The sequence below is a fragment of the Morus notabilis genome, unplaced genomic scaffold (genome assembly GCF_000414095.1).
Source record: "Morus notabilis unplaced genomic scaffold, ASM41409v2 Scaffold518, whole genome shotgun sequence".
NCBI classification, from domain to species: domain Eukaryota; kingdom Viridiplantae; phylum Streptophyta; class Magnoliopsida; order Rosales; family Moraceae; genus Morus; species Morus notabilis.
In genome coordinates, this window is record NW_010366577.1 from 460,912 (window position 1) to 478,597 (window position 17,686).

The 17,686-nt window shown below is 32.6% G+C and overlaps 1 pseudogene; it reads right to left on the reverse strand.

Moving 5' to 3' along the window:
- Positions 1–12,440: 12,440 nt before the first annotated feature.
- The window catches only part of LOC21409725, a 20,925-nt pseudogene continuing 15,679 nt past the window's right edge, over positions 12,441–17,686 (reverse strand).

Below are 17,686 nucleotides of genomic sequence, written 5' to 3' on the forward strand. Positions count from 1 at the left end.
AATGTGAATGATCGTGACAGCTCTTCAAATTCTATTCAGTCTGATTAGATATGCCACTGAAATAACCCGTTCTATCTTTGTTTTATTTTTAGATTTTGAGGATGAACCGGCGGATCCATCATGTAATTGCATGATTTGATATTTATTAATAGAGACAAAGTTGATTACTTGATTTGTATAACTAGGCTATGTGCATGATTAAAGCCTCTTACTCCCACACTTTTCTTATTAAGTAAAAAATATCATATGACATATTGAAACAGATAGCAAGTTAACCTACCTAATGATGTACTTCGGGATTTTTAATTGGTCTCAAAATGAAGAAAAGCAGCCTACACGTGTCGCATGAAGGGGAGGCCAAGAGTCTTTTCGAACGTCCCCCTCTGCCCAAATGGGGAAAGCATATGTTATCTTTTCTTTTCATGCCGAAATAGTGGTTCTCCAAAAATGGGTAAGTCTAGGAATATTATTCGGTGTGGAATCACCGAATAAAAGATGAGATGATAGTACCAATAATAGCCACCAATCATGATTCTCCACTTCTTGAGTTTCTTTACCTTCTTTGTATATTTTCTTTTTGCCACACGTCCCAATAGGGCTCAGCTTCCAAGAAAAAGAAGTATATCCCCTTTGCACTTTTTTTTTCTTTCCTGAATTGGATTCTCACTATTATCCGATTCATAATAATGTTGCTAAAAATAGCTCTCTTTAATTTTCATAATAATATGAATATTATTTTATTAATAGTAGTGATGATAATAATAATAATAATAGTTGTGTTCAATAAATTTAAAATATATTCGTTTCACTTAAAAAATTTAAATTATATATGGGATAGAAAAATATTATAGTAAAAAAAATTAAATTTAAATTTTTATAAAAAAAATTACTGTAAAAATATAACTTGAGTTGTAACTTGAATAAAGCCTTAAATATTTGTTTCCACCACCATACGTAGAGAATATCTCTATGTATCAATAAATATTTCGGATGCCAATATCGTAAGATGAAACCCTAGTAGGCACTTGCTAGGTACTAATATTTATGAATGAGTACTAGTTAACAAAATAAAATTAAAAAATAAGAATATCTCGATTCATAAAAAAAGATGAGAAATTACTTTTAAAAATGTGTTGTTTCGCCATCTCAGTGTTCATGATATGATAAGGTAGTAAGTATGACGCATTTATACTTGTAATCTCTTCTAATTACATGCTCCGTTAGCCAGTATGCGCATGCACTAACATCTAATTAGTTAGTCCTATTAAGAAAGTAATCAAAAGTAATGGATAAAAATATTTAAGAGAATTCTAATGAAGACGGCTTAATTAGTTCGTTAACTGAACAAACTTGACATTGACAGGCGAAGGCTTGGAACAATGTGATTAGAAAGAAGAGGAAAAACAAGGAGGAAAATTATATTCCAAAGAAGACAATATTATTTGCAAAATACGAAAGCGATGAGGAAAATTTGGAAACCCGATCGACAAGAAGAATATGTGGGAGAAACTATGGGGAAGCAACATATGGAGGAAAGAGTAGTAGTGCTAGTGATGTAATTACACCCCGCACACATACTAGTAGAATCAGCATATTTTTGTAATGTTGTGTAATGTGTAATAATAATAATAATAAAGTTTCGATCGAATGATGAGACTAGATGATAAGGCATTTGTGGTGGGGGATTCTCTCTATCTCTTTGTTGTGTGTCGTTTTGCTTTTTCCTCTTCTCCATGCTTCTTGGCAACTTGCAAGTTGCAATGTCATGTCTTTAGCATAACCTTATCCTTGACGCAACCCAATGAATCTGTCTAGTAGCTAGTAACGAGTTCTGATGCAAATTCTCTATCTTCTGATCTCTCCCCATCTCTCAACTTACCGACACACATAAATAAAGATATTTTTGGAACAGGTTTCAATTTACAAGAGTCTCCAAATTTCGCGCTAGGAAACGCGACTTTAAATATTGGTATTATTTTTTTAACCAAAAATTTTATTAATAAATTAACAAATTACACAAATAGTTGCAAATGACCACAAGAGAATTCGATCCTGAACATTGACTGGATCCACTAGTAAAGACGAATGAAGTATAAGAACGAACACAAGTGTCGAGACCTAATAGAAAAAGATATGCTCGGCACAAACAAAATCGAGCACGACCAAAACACGTTAACGAGAACCACTACAGCTGATGGATAAAACCAGTCGACCGAGACTAAACCCTAATACTGGGAACACAAGTGACACAACCTAAGAATAAATCTAGGTTTAAACAAACACACACCGTCGATAACTAACGTAGATGAGTGGGACAGAAAAAAATTAGATTGTGGCAAAACCACCTTCGTTATTTCAATACATAAACTTGGCAAAAACAATGCCTTTATTAAAATGAACAAAACACTATGAATAGCCTCAGCCATACAGGAGTATAAGCCAATGACAAGCCAACAATCATTGTATGGAAACCAAACAAACTAGATCTGAGCAGAACCGTCGTAGTAGAAACGCAATCATCATTGACGAAGTTGAATGTAAAAATAACTCGAAGGATGCCCTTGTGCCATATATCCACCAACAATCTTCGACTCCTTACTATATCTACGCCTCTATCGCCAATGATTATGCCCATCAACCATCGACCGCACATGCACGACCTCAGCCACCGTCTCAAGGGCCAAGAGTCTGGCAACCAACCAATGGCGGTGCCAAACTCTGGCCCTAAGAAGAGATTCCAAACTTGAAACCCTAGTCGCGTTACTAGAGAGAGAGAACAAAAGAGAGAGGAGAAAAAAATATTGCTATTATTAATATATGCCAAAAAATAATATATTAGGATTAGGAAAAATGAGACAAATACCCCTCAGAATGTATGAGTCTTAAATTTTTATCCTTTACACTTGATTAATACCCTTTAGTCAAATAACTATATTAGTCAACAGGGTATTAATTAAGAAGAAAAGATAAAAATCTTAAAACAATACAGTTAAAGGGTGAGCTTACCAATTTTCTCAATTATTAAATATACAAATACATAAACAGTTAGTTTGTAAAATGGCCTAACCAGGCAGCCCGACCCATTTAAATTGGACCCGAACGTGCTTTGTATCTTGCCCGGGCTAATCCATTTATTAATATGTTGTGCTGGGCTTGACCAATTTATTTTTGAGAAAATTGTTGAACTTACACTAAAAGTGTTGGAAATTGAATTTTATCCTTTAATCTCAATTAATGCCCTTTCGTCTAATATAGTTATTTAACTAAAAATGATACTAATAGAGAGTAAGAGGTAAAAATTCAGACCCATATATTCTAATGAGTATTTATCTCATTTCTCTTTTATTTTTTATGGCGTCAATTCCAGCCTATGATCCATTTATTTGTGTATCGTGCTCGTAACGTGTTTGGGTCATACTCTTGCTTTTAACGTTCCTCTATTGTGTACTCTAGCAAATTTACAATAAAAACAACAAAATAATTGTACCATACATAATAAACATATTAATTCTTAAAAAAATTACATCATTTATAAAAAATTGCCTCATTAAAAATATTATCAAGCAAAATTCATTAGGACAAAATTTTGGTTAAAAAACGTGCGATTTTGAGTCTTACAGACTTCGGGCCCTTAGCATGTTATTCTTTTAGCTTGCTTTGTACTTAAAAATTGCTTAAAGTTCAACCTTTTGATAAAATGGAATGAGTTAGGCTTATTTAATAATGTGCCGTATTGTGTCATTCGCGTACCGACTCGTTGAATCTGGTTCGTTTTGAGTTTTGACATGAGAAAATTGTTGAATTTATTCTTAGAGTGCATAAATACGAATTTTTATCTCTTATCCTTAATTAATATTATTTTGACTAATATAATTATTTAACTAAAAGAATATTAATAAAAAAATAAAAAATAAAAATTTAGATTCGTACATTTTAAAAGATATTTATCTCATTTTCCTTTTTGACATCTCTTGTGGTCACGAAATGGCTATAAGATCAAGCGATAAAAGTAGCAATCGGCAAATAAGGCAATTAGTTGGGTTAGAAAAATAAAGCCATTGGTTGAACTATGATGACAAATAGTATCTTTCTAGATCATGAAAAGAATCTTATCTTTCATGAGATAAATATGTTTTTAAATGATAACGGAATTTTGTGTAGGACATATTTACCCAAAGCACATCTAATACGGGTATGAATGTATTGTCAAATCAAATTAAACGATATATAAATGTGATGCAAATTTGGCACTTAAAAAGTTTACATTCCTGCAAATATATTTTCTGATACTATATATATATATATATATATATATATATATATATATAAAATCGCAAGTCATAATACGTTTTCAATATTATCCAAATTGTTTTTTTTTTTTTTTTTCATTATATCGATCGTTGTGGGATAAATATCTGATTATTCTTTAAAAATATTATTACAACCTACATGAGTTTCGGATTAAAACTTTTTTTATCGCGCATATGTAACACTCTTAATATCATCCACCTACAAACTAGAGATGTTCGTGCATGTTCCTTTTTTGTTCGAGAATAAAATTCATGCGATTTCTATACAAATATCATTTAAAATATTTAATTTAAATTTGTGTTCCGTATTGACTCAATTATTAAATAAAATTTTCCTCATTAAAAAAAATGGTGTTCGCCAATAAATTATTTGAAAGAGCTATCGTATATTTATTATTTGAAAGAAACAAGGGCGTCTCAGATAATATTCTTTCAAACAAACAATTGTCAGCAAGTAGAAGAAAAAAAAAAAAGTTGACCGGCGTAAAGAAATTATATTTAAATATAGTAAAAAAGTCTTGCTTGGTTTATTAATTTGTAGCTTGTGGAAAGTACTTTTTAAGAGGAAAAGAGAAAAAGTCCTTTCTTCTATAATTAGCAAGAGAAGGCTTTACACGAATTAGCGTCAAATTACTAAGTTACTGTTCGATTAAACTATCATACTAAAGGCAAGACAAGATTTTGTTGGCATTTTCATGAAGATTCATTGGTTCCAATTGATGCTATAGCTATCTTGAATTTGACTGCGGCAATATTCGGTCATTTGTTATAGTAAATTTCGTTGGAGAAAAGACATTTTCACTGTAAAAGTATCCCAAACTTTCCCTATAAATAGACGTGCGAAGAAGTTCTTAGGCCATCCCAAAGTTTTCACGAGTAATATTCTTCATCAATTAATTCTTCTCTCTCTCTCTCTCTCTCTCTCTCTCTCTCTCTCTCTCTCTCTCTAGCACTGAAATCAGATAGCTAGCTGCTAGTTTTCTGTTTTCCTCTACTTCACTTGTCGTCTCTCTCTTCCCCTCCTCTCTCTCTCTCTCTCTCTCTCTCTCTCTCTCCTTCTCTCTCCCTCTCTCTCTCTCTCTCTCTCTCTCTCTCTCTCTCTCTCTAGCATTGAATTATCAGATAGCTCCTAGTACTGGGAATCCTTATATATATCAATGTAAGTATATGAAGGAGGCAGAGTGATACTAATGTTGACAGAAGATAGAGAGCACAGATGATGAAATGCATGACCAGAGAGCATCTCACTCCTTTGTGCTCTCTATTCTTCTGTCATCATCACCTACTGCCCCTCTCTACATTAATCCTTTGTTCATTACCAAACCTATTATATAATTTGATTATCCAATATAATTTTTGAATATTGATATATATATATATATATATGTATACAAAAATCAAGTAATATCCTTTCACATCAAGCAAAAAATTCTTCATATATATTGTTACTTTCCTTGGTAGACTTTCTGTGCATGCGTGTGGTGTGAATATTTATATGGTTGTTTTAGCATCATGTAATTATACTGTCACTAGATTTGTATATATATATATATATATGTATACAAAAATCAAGTAATATTATATATATATATATATATGTATGTATACAAAAATCAAGTAATATCCTTTCACATCAGGCAAAAAATTCTTCATATATATTGTGACTTTCCTTGGTAGACTTTCTGTGCATGCGTGTGGTTGTTTTAGCATCATGTAATTATACTGTCACTAGATTTGTAGACTCGATATATATAATGTTGTTTAGGTTCTATCGTTATTAGGGATTTGTGAGGATACCTACCAAGCTGGGCTTGTGACCTCGTTTAATAAGCAAATTTCATTGTTGTACTTTGCGCCTAAAGGATTTTACTAATTATATATATATATGTACTAATTAACATTGCATATCTATATATATATATATATATATTTGTTTTAGTTTACAGCATTCACAAGCAACTTGTTTAATTCAACTCCAGAAGCTGGCGTGGAAGAGTACAGTTAGATGATAAATACAAGAGAACCCCTCAAGCGATCCAGAAATGGTCCCGCAGTACTCGATCTAATTACTCTTGTAGATGTTTTAGGTTTTATACAGTAGTACTTGCTTTCTATCAGTACATATGGCTTAGCTCATTTTATAACAGTATTTTCATTAAAGAAAGAACTATTTGCAACAGAAAGAATTCTCAGATATATAGAAGATTTAACGTTTTTCTTTTAAAATAAGATTGAATTGAAATCTGTTGTCGAATAAACTCCAAGAAAAACGTTATAGCTCGTCAATCGTCTACACATTTATTATCAATTTCCATTACAAATAACACCAGCTAAATTTCATTTGTTATTTTTCTTTAACAGTTTTGGTTTTGTAATTGTCTTATGTACATATATATATATATATCTACCTATCTATACAAATATACAAATATTCGTAATGTGTGTGTGTGTTTGATATCTTGTTCAATTCAACTCTAGGGAAAGTGAGACTCTTTGCAGTTACCTACATATGTAAGAGATTATAATTTATAATTTGTAACTTGTATTATGCCTCTGTATTACTTCCGCAAAAAAGTTGATATACATATCTGTATATATATGTATATATATGGCTCCTGGAGAATACATGGGAGAAGGATATCCATAAAAAAGTGATTCATTTATCTATGGTAGCATCGATTCTCAGTCATCTCTGTAGTACTGAAGATATCTATCAATCAAGTTGACAAAACTTAAAACATCAGAATTTGCAGAATGATATAATTAGCCGTTTGGATATATATGCCATTAAAATGTACTGAAAGCACACCACTGAGTTGATCTAACGGGAACAGGAATATGTTCTCAATTTGACCATCAATATTAATATGGCGTCGGCCCACTCACCTTAGCTAGTATCAAGTAGGTTTACAGTACTTTGTAAGTAGTCACCGTAATAAAAAAAAAAAAAAAAAAAAAAAAAAAAAAAAAGTTTTTCTAGTAGTTCGTTCCATCAATAGTTTTAATTTTTGACTATTGAATTTAATTAAAATCATATTAAATTAGAAATGTATGTAAAACAGATAGATTTTGATATAGATTACAAATCTGATAGTTAAAAAGTAAAAGACTACATATAATTTATTTCTACAAGGACTATCAGAAGAAGTCCCATAAAAATAATGTTTAACTTATTATATAATATTTATGTTAAAACGAGATTATTATAATTGTGACATGAGAGCAGAAACAGCGATTTTACTAAACGTAATTTGGTGAAAATAAAAGAAATTAATTTTTTATAAAACTAAACTGTTAATAAATAGACATGAATGTTTAATTTTCTACATAACAATGGTAAGCAACAATAAATTACGATAATTCTGTCATGTTCGATCTAACGGCTTTGCACAAAATCTGACCATTTAAATTGTTTCACGGTAATTTTACCATAATAATAAGTCAGACAGACCCTGACATTGATAATTGAAAAATAAGGGTTCATTGAATCGGAACCTTTTATAAAACGAAAATGATAGCAAAGAATGAAGAATCTGGCGGCTAAATATTTCCCATAAAATTAATTAACAAATAATAAGTCACATTATAATTAGAATCAATTAACTTTGCTCCCTGAAAGCTGCTTCAGATAATTGTATCTCTCATATTTCCAAAAAAGAAAAAAATATCCTGAAGATAAAAGATATAATAAAAATTACATATCTTAATATTATAGAAGTTAATAAATTAATTAAGTTTGGTGAACAAGAAAGAAGAAGTATTATTTTAAAAAGTAAAAGAACAGGGAGAGTTAAAGAAAGAAAGGGAAGGCAGGCGATGGATTGAAGAGGGACGGAAAGAAACTATGAGGTTGTTCTTTTGTATTTTTAAGTTAGGGTGACTTGAGTGATGATCTTGAGTTGAGTTTGAGTTATAATTTGAGTTGAAGTTGTAACTTAAGTTTGTGTTTGAATGTGCACATTTAAGTTATGATTTGAATTGAGAATCTTTTTTTGAATTTGTGTTTGGGTGGGTCAAAACTTAAATTTGTATTTAGATAGTATTTTAATAAAAATTCAATGGTGATGAAAAATTTTAATAGGGTATATGAGTGGGGTTTTATTCGTCTTTTCATTGTGAATGCATAGAAAAAAAAAATCATCTCAATCAGAATTAAAACGAAAAAATTATAACATTTTTAAGAATAGAAAAAATACTGTTCATTAACTTGAGTTCGAGTTTATGAACTCGAGTTAAGGGGAAACTTGAACTCGAGTTTAGCCCCAAACTCCAGTTCAAACTCGAGTTTAAACTCAAATTTTACAAAAGGACATGAACTTGAATAAAATTGTAACTCGAGTTCAAACTTTTTTTGAGTTTTGTTGCAAAAGAACAACCCCTATACTTGTAAACCAAAAAAGAAACAAAAAGAAACTGTGATTACTAGGCCACCGGGATTGGTCAAACCCTAATTAATAAAATGAAAATGAGACAAATAACTCTTATAATGTATGAGTATGAGTTTTTATTCTTTACTTTTAATTAATTCTTTTTAGTCAAATAACTAATTAGTTAAAAGAGTATTAATTAAGAGTACTTACAAGTAAAAATTTAAACTCATACATTATAAGAGTACTTACGAGTAATTAGTCAAAGTTTTTTTTTTTTTTTTTTTTTTTTTTACCAAATTTGTGAGAATAACATTTAATAATTATTTTATTTAGCAACATGAGAAGAACCTAATGGTTTTAGAAAAAAATTTAAAATACTATTCTGATGCGTTCTTTGTGTTTCTCATAAAAAATAGTTTTCTCAACATCTAATGAGTATTGAATTGGTTAGTATCCTTGATATAAATTGACTATGAAAATATGAAAAATCAGCTTAATAAAATACGATACTTTTCTAATTTGTAAATGATATTTGAAGAAATTTTTGTTTGGAAATAGTTTCCCGTTGCAACTTTTTTCTTTCAAATTTTTAAAAGTCATTTGAAGATGGTTTTTTTTTTTAAACGATTGTTAAAAGTGACATTAAATGACATTTTTTTTCGTAAAAAATTGTTATCTAATGTGTCCTTCCTTAATTCACATGCAGTTTCACAGCTGTATCAACTGACGCTTAAAAACCGTCATTGTATGTAAAATAAATGCAATGAAACTGGATTTGATGATGATATCAATTCTGTCATATCTTTTGATGCTGGGTTTTTATTGTCGTCGTACCAAGTTGTAGGCACAAGTAGATGAAATAGATCCAATAATTCCTCAGTGTGCACTAACGATGGTTTGATGGCACTTATAATTTAAATTGTCCTACTATGGAAATCATTCTAAGATCAAGTGTTGAATTAAATTGACTGGTGGATATCAGCGCTGTAATAATGGTTTTCAGATACTGTATTTCATGCTTTAGTATCCTGCTATTTTGCTCTTTCAGTGTGGAACACGCGTGTTTTTTCAGCACAGGTTATGAGCTTCAAAGGGCACCAGGTTGCCTATTTTCTTTTGCAATTATTCAAGCAACTCAAACGTGAGGATTTTGAGTTGGTTTGCATGATTTTATGGCTAATCTGGGCAGACCAAAACTCTTGTATTCATGAAGGAAAACGTGAAGAAGCTGCTGCTGTATTGGAAGAAGCTGCTCGGTGGCTTATAGAATTTCAGGAGTCTCAGGCCTCATTTAGTTCGTCTATTCGAGTTCAGATGTGAGTTTATGTGAGGGTTTTCAACTGTAGAAAAAAAGTTAAATTGAGAGCTTTTAAACTGTAGCAAAATTAAAATTGAAAACTCGAATCAGTAAAATGAACGAAGCCTCAAATCATCTGCAGTCAGCGTGTTAATCAGAATCCCCTATGTCACAGTATTGGACCCTTGAATTCTGTGGAGGAGGAGGGCCTTGTTCGTGATTCCGCAGGGTTTGTTTTGGGTGCTTTTGCAAAGACGATTCCTGGTGCTTTTAGTGTCTTTACAGCCAAATGTCTAGCAGTTCGAGAAGGTCTGTTTTTTGCAAAAGGTTGTGGTTTTCAGGTTGCCTTGATTGAATGTGATTCCTCTTCTGTGGTCAAATTTGTTTCAGATCCAGCCAGTTTGGCTGTCAAAGAGCCTATCTTAGCGGATATTAGATTACTGCTACAGGATGTTGGTGGTGGTTCACGCGGCTTTATTTCTCGTAATTGTAATAAAGCAGCTCACACACTACACAGTTTGTTTTGTTTGTTTTGTTTGTTTGTTTTTTTTTTTTTAACAATTTGACCAGTATTGGTTAGAGGAGTTTCCTGAGGCCCCGTTCATTTCATCAATTACAATAAAAAGTTCTTACATAAAGTCACATCTTAACTCGAATCAGCGAACTAAACAATATTTCATAAATTATAAGTGCCGAGTGGTCGTTCTTTAATATTAGTTGGCGATTCCATTTAAAATAATAATAATAATAATAACATTAGTTGGCGATTCCATTTATTTCTCGGAATTGTAATAAAGCAGCCCACACACTGACACAGTTGGTTTTTCTTTTTTTTCTTTTTACAATCTGACCAGTATTGGTTAGAGAAGTTCTCTGAAAGTATTTTATCAATTGTAAGTGCTGAGATGGTCGTTCTTTAATATTAGTTGGTGATTAATCTATTTTCAAATAATAATAATAATAAAATTGACTGGTAGCTTCTTAATTCAATTAAAGGAATTTAAGCGTGGTAACTACGGTCAAAATTTAACGTCAAGCTGGATCAAAATCTAGATTAAGACATCTAGCATTATGAAGAGATCATGATATCATTAATGGTTGAGATAGAGGTGATTCAAATTAATGGTTGAGAGGAATATTCAAGAAAGAGATCAATGGTGGATATCTAGTCATAATAAATTATTGGTGCAGATCCTTTTTACTCAATATGAAGATATCACCCATTGAAAAAAAGGGTTGAAAGGGGGCGGTTTTTGATAAGAAAAAGGTAAGATAAGAGACTAGTCATTTATTAACTTACCCTTTAAGAAATCTGGGTAGTGCAACTTTTTTAACGTTTGTTTACTGTATTCATTCTTAATTTTGAATCATGATTTATGATTTTTTATAGTGTTTTTCTCTTATAAAAAATACACGTAAAATGAAAATAATTCTAAATTATGACTCTGAATCCATAAACCAAACATCTATTTAATTATTCAACCTACCCAACTCTGCCACGTCACATAGCCACCAAAACCGACATTGTATGAAATTGATTCTCATGTAGAAGAGATGGGAAAAATTGACCCAATTAGAAACTTCTTTTTGAACGGGTGTAAGAAACTTCTTTTTGACCATTCGATTAAAACATAATGGTTGGCCACTGTGGTATACAAAATTTTCTTCGCAAAAGCATGTTTTTCCGTGACCAACAGTTTGGTTTAGCGTGGTTTCGTTTCTTAACAACCGGTCCAACTTCCAACAGCGGGTCTTATATAAGTAACTTGTTCTACCTTCAACTTATAATGCTAAGGCTTCCTCAGCTTGTTAATATTCACCTACCAAACTCAAGTCTCCTATTGCAAATTAATTAGCGAAAAGCAATTCAAGACAAATATGCCTCGCCACCACCACCATAGACATCCACCACCTCCAGGTCCTTCGCCGCCGCCGCCGCCAGGACCGCAAGGTCCACCGCCTCCGTATTCACAGCCTCCTCCTCCAGGCGCGCCGCCGCCACAACCACCTGGCCCTCCGTATCCAGCACCAGGTCCGCATGGACCGCCACCGCCACGGCCATTTGCTCACACTCCGCCACCTCCAGGACCTCCTGGGCCTTTTCCTCGCCATCGTCCACCACCATATTAGCGTTAGCTAAGTATGCATATATGCATATTGATATACCTAGCTACTACATATATGCATTTCTCAGTTCATTTTTCTCCATGTAGAGGGACTATAAAATACTTTCAGCTTTAGAAGTTATGCTCTACTTCATTTGCTATGTTTCTAGAGCAGCTTTGAAAGGCGTCTAAATAAACACACATATGTGTGTATATATATAACTATATGTATAGGAGAATTATTATATATTTATAAACTCATGGCAATAATATTTAATTTACGTAGTTGTTAGCCTTGTGCATCGTTACTAAAGATTAATACTATTAGCACTTTCGTATGATCTCAGGGGATTCACTTTGCTATTTGGAATAGTACAACTGACCATATATATAGCCGATTTTTCACAAATCACAAGCTAATAATATTTGACGCAATATGAAATGCGTCTGATTTTAAGGAAATAATGTGTAATTAGCCGAAAATCAAATGTAATCATCAGCCATATCGATGATCTAGCAAAAGTTGAACATTTTCTTAGTTAAGATCATACGTCAACAGAACAATTCATCAGCATTTTTGCACTTTCTTTCAGAGTGCCATTCTGTTCATATACTCTCTCCCTTGCCTTCTCTGCCTGCAATATCAAGACAGAAATCAGCTTTGTCATTGAGCTTTTGTATATGGAAAATTAACAAGCCTGACTAGATATATATTTTACCATATTTGAACAGTATATCTCAGTATCTTATATATATATATGTATGCGAGACAACAAATGAATATATATATATATATAGGAAAAAAAAAAAAAAAAGAAATCGAAGCAGGAAAAACGACAATGATATCAAGAAGAAAAGCCGATTTTAGAGGAGTAATAATCAACCTGTTTTTGCCAATTTGTTAATGCTGTTATAATTGAGAGAAACAGTGCTTGCAGAGCAGTTCCTGTCATTATTCCAATCCAAAGGCCTTTCCCTCTTATGTTAAAGTAAAATCCCAACAAAGCAGCCAGTGGAATTCCCACAGCATAATAAGCTCCAAGATTTACATAAGCTCCTACATTTTGCCATCCACTTCCTCTAGCAATCCCTGATGCAAAGAAACGAATTAGTTTCTAAAGATTTTTTTGTTGAAAAAGTCCACACGATTAGAAGAAAAAATTGCACCAACTACATCTGTAGCCTCCAACAACTCTTGGCCACCGTTCCGTGATTAATAGATCGGTGAATATAATACCACTGTTCCGTGATTAATGGATCGGTAAATGTAATGTGTTTTATTCTTGTGTTATAAATATCTGGTTGTAATCTTTGTAAAAGTAAGAAATAGAAACACTTATTTCTTCATGGTATCAGAGCCAAACGCTCGATATCAATAATCCGTTCCTTTCTCTATTTTATCCACCATTATAAACTTCCCTTCACAAACACTCGACAAATTCGAGTCCAAAAAATAATAATAATAAAAACTCCCAGAAGCTAAACTCAGTTAAGTTCTTAAATTGGGTCACTGTTTCGTCCAAAATTGATTCCAAAAAAGAATCAGTTGCAGACCATATCACGCCCAAAATTCCATACCATTGTCTTTTTCGGAGCCGTCTTACCATTCTGGTGTTTTTTCATCGCCAGAAATAGCCCCACGTGCCTCCACCGGAGTTCCACGCGTCGACCACGCGCTCTGCAGAAGTTGAAGACGACAAGAAAACAACGTGTAATTTTTTCTAAAAGTTACTGTCGTTTTTTTTCTTCTTCAAAATGAGGTGTCGTTTTTTACAAGAAACGTGTCGTTTGCTTCTAAAAGTTGCTGTCATTTACCAAAAATGCGTGTCGTTTTTAGCCAAATGTTGTCGGTTTTCGCCAACTATTGTTGTTTCCCATAACTACTTGTAGTTTTTGCACACCAAAAAAAAAAAAAAAAAAAACTTAATGTCTGTAAAATTAAATCATGGCAGACAAAAGGAGCTTGTTGTCAGAAGAGAAGTAAATTCCAGTTGTTGTTTAGCCTGAAGGCGTTTTTAGTACCGGGACCATCTTTACAGAGACAAACTATACGAGGCATTATGGTTAAAGTTTCTTTTACATGATTTAGGCTATCCACCTCAACAACCAATTCGATTGTATTGTGACAATAAAACTGCATGTAATATTGCTCACAATCCAGTCCAACATGATCGTACAAAACATGTTGAAGTGGACAGGTTCTTCAACAAGGAGAAATTAGAAGACAAAATAGTGGAATTGCCCAAGATCAAATCAAAAGAGCAATTGGCAGATATTCTCACAAAGACCGTCTCAAAACAAACATTTACAAAATTTCTAGAATACGAGACATTTATGCACCAGCTTAAGAGGGAGTGTTGAAAATGTCCACACGGTTAGAAGAAAAAATTGCACCACCTACATATGTAGCCTCCAACAACTCGACCACCGTTCCATGATTAATGGATCGGTGAATGTAATACCATCGTTCCATGATTAATGGATCGGTGAATGTAATGTGTTTTACTCTTTTGTTATAAATACCTGGTTGTAAACTTTGTAAAAGTAAGAAATAGAAACACTTATTTCTTCAATTTTTCCAAAGACAATGTGAATGAGCATGTAAATTGAAAGAAAGAGAAAAAGAGTACTAACCAGAAAGAACTCCTACCAAACTGTCCACACCGATGGAGACGCAAAGAAGAGGAACCATCTCTCTGACATAGTCGACGACTTCCTTCTCGGTGCTGTAAGCATATCCTAAAATATTGCGAGTACAAAAGAGAGCTGTAATACCAACAAATGCATCTGCAATGGCAAGAACCACAGCGGCAGAAACAGCGAGTTTAGTTGCCTCGTAATTCCCTGCTCCTAATTCGTTGGAAACTCGGGTGCTGCAGAGTTTTTTATCCTTGTCAATATTTTGCGCAACTTTCTTTTTTTTTTTTTTTTCCAATTAAAAGATATGCAAAGGTATAGAAGATTTAGAGAAAACCTTGCAGCAGCACCAATCCCATATGGAATGTAAAAGATGGACGTTGTGGTTGTAAGGCTGCACGTAAGATAATAAAAAATTTTGTGAAAAGTCTCTAAAAGACATTTGGGATTGGAGAAATATTTGAATGAGTGCATACCATATAGATATAACTGAGGCCTCAAGCTTTGCATTTGGTAAGAAACCAGAAAGGAAAACCAGCAGCTCAAACGAGGCGTACTCGAGACTGATCATTCACACGGAAATAACTGGTTACTACGTTTCTAATCTTATAAACTTCACAGCACAACAAATACTAAGCTTAGCTAAAACTAAATGTTTAGTGGGAAACGGAATTTACCAAAGCATCAGAGCAGAAGGGATTGCCAAGCGGATGAACTCCCTAATGTGAATGAAAGCCTCTTTGGTAAACCTTACTCGTGTTTTCTCGCAAGACAAAGAGTACTTCATGTAGAATCCAAGGAAAACGACGTTGAGCCAATACGAAATACCGATGGCTAATGCTGCACCAGCATTTCCGAGTTGTAGCGTGAATGTCAGAACCCAACAAAGCGGTACATGCAAGCATAAAACTGAGCATGAGCTTATGAGCATTGGTAGTATCAAGCTCTGAGCCTGGAAATAGCGAACTAAAGACTGAAGAACTGCGTAGCCAAATAACGCGGGATGAGGCAAATCGAGTATTTGCCCGCGACTTGTGACATCGAAGGGTCTTGGCCGGAGAATATGAGGAGTTTTTCCATGTATGTCCATAGGATAGACACTGGAAAGCAAATCAGAATGAGAGAGATTATTGCACAGCATGTGTAGTTTCCAAACTTGTGATATTCCTCTGCACCATATGTTTGCCCGCATAAAGTTTCTAATGCACCAGCCATTCCTAACTGCATATGGGGACAATTAGGAATTGAATAAACTATAAGAGCACGTAAAAAATTTAGCATGAGGCTTAGAAAACTTAGAATATAACGTGTTGTTAGCAAAGATTTAATAGCTGAAATGCATTCTACTTAGGGATAAAAAAAAATATATATATATAAAAAAAAAACTTTGAATAGGATTATGATCTCATTCAAACGCATCAAAATTTGCTAGGCTAGAACACTTCTTTTTCATATTCTTTTAAATAAAAAGTTTGGCTTACGGACAAATATCTGAATAAGAGTTTATTTTGAGTATGAGTCATGACTGCGGTTTATAGCATTTTCCTTTACAGGCTCTCAAATCTCTATATGCTTTCTGAGGCTCTCAAATCTCTATGTGCTTTCTGGATCTCTTGTTTCATTTTTTTTTTTCAGGGAATTCTTGTTTAATTGGTAGAAATATAAGGAAAAAGGAACTCTATTAGAAATTCCATAATTTTCACTTTTCCCTTTTCTATTTTGTTTCTCCTTTCTTCGTCAAAACCTTTTATCTTTCACTTCTTTTTTACAAACTAGTGTAGCTACGTGCATCTGGTGTTGTAATTAAAATTTTAATAAACAGAATACAGAAAATAAAATAGAGAAAAAAAGTTTACTAAGAAAGTTAAAAAGAGTATATAAATAATACTAGTTTAAGTGAGAAGCTTATATGATTAAATTGATGAAACATTATAAATTATAAGATAACAAAATTAAAATATATATATATTAAGCACAAGCAAGAAGATTATTCTAATGAGAAAATTTAGATTTGAGGTTTAGGAAATCTAGAAGAGAGAAGGAAAGTAAAAGAGGAACAAAGTTCGTGTCGTGTTTTGATCGTTTCTTTCTAAATTTGTAGTCAACCCAAACACAATCCGTGACACAAAATTTTTTAAAAATCGCAACACGACCACTTTACGGGTTAACATGACATGACACGAAAATGACCCGTAACACGAAATTGACCTTTGAACCCGAAATTGACACGAAAATTGTATACTTTTATTTGGTTTTTTGCATATTAGAAATAACTTAAAATTCATAACACACTAAATTACAATAACATCCATTGAAATTAAACAAATAATAATATAAGATTTTGAGTATAACTATCATGATATCACAAGTTCATAATAAAATCAAAATATGTAATGAAAAATATATGTATTTTTTAGTTTTTTATGACCTTCGTGTCGTATTCGGGTTAGGTGGGTCCAACCCGAATTGACCCGTGTTTTTCGTGTCAATTTCATGTTGACTCAATTCTAACCCGAACTTCTTTTTTCTCAACCTTAACCCGTGAAATTCGTGTCGTTTTCAAATCGTGTTATCGTGTCGTGACCCATATTACCGACCCTAATTTTTTATATATAAATATAGAAATGAGAATTTTGTGATAAGGTGGCGGTACCGTTTCTAAAAATGTATTAAGTTGTTTTCCTAAAAGTATAAGGAAAAAAAAAAGTGAAAATGTGTTTTGTTCTCTAAAAAGATAATCTTCCTCCTTTATTTTACCAAGAAACTAAAAAATTAAAAAATTAAAAATTAAAACTGAATAATATGCAATATCTAATAAGTAATAACTAGGCCAAACTGATCATTTATGAGAAAATAACTTAACATGACTTCGTACAGGTCTATATATTATATATATATATATATATATAATATATATATATATATATATATAAACGAGTGTTATATATGAAAAAAAACACAACACAT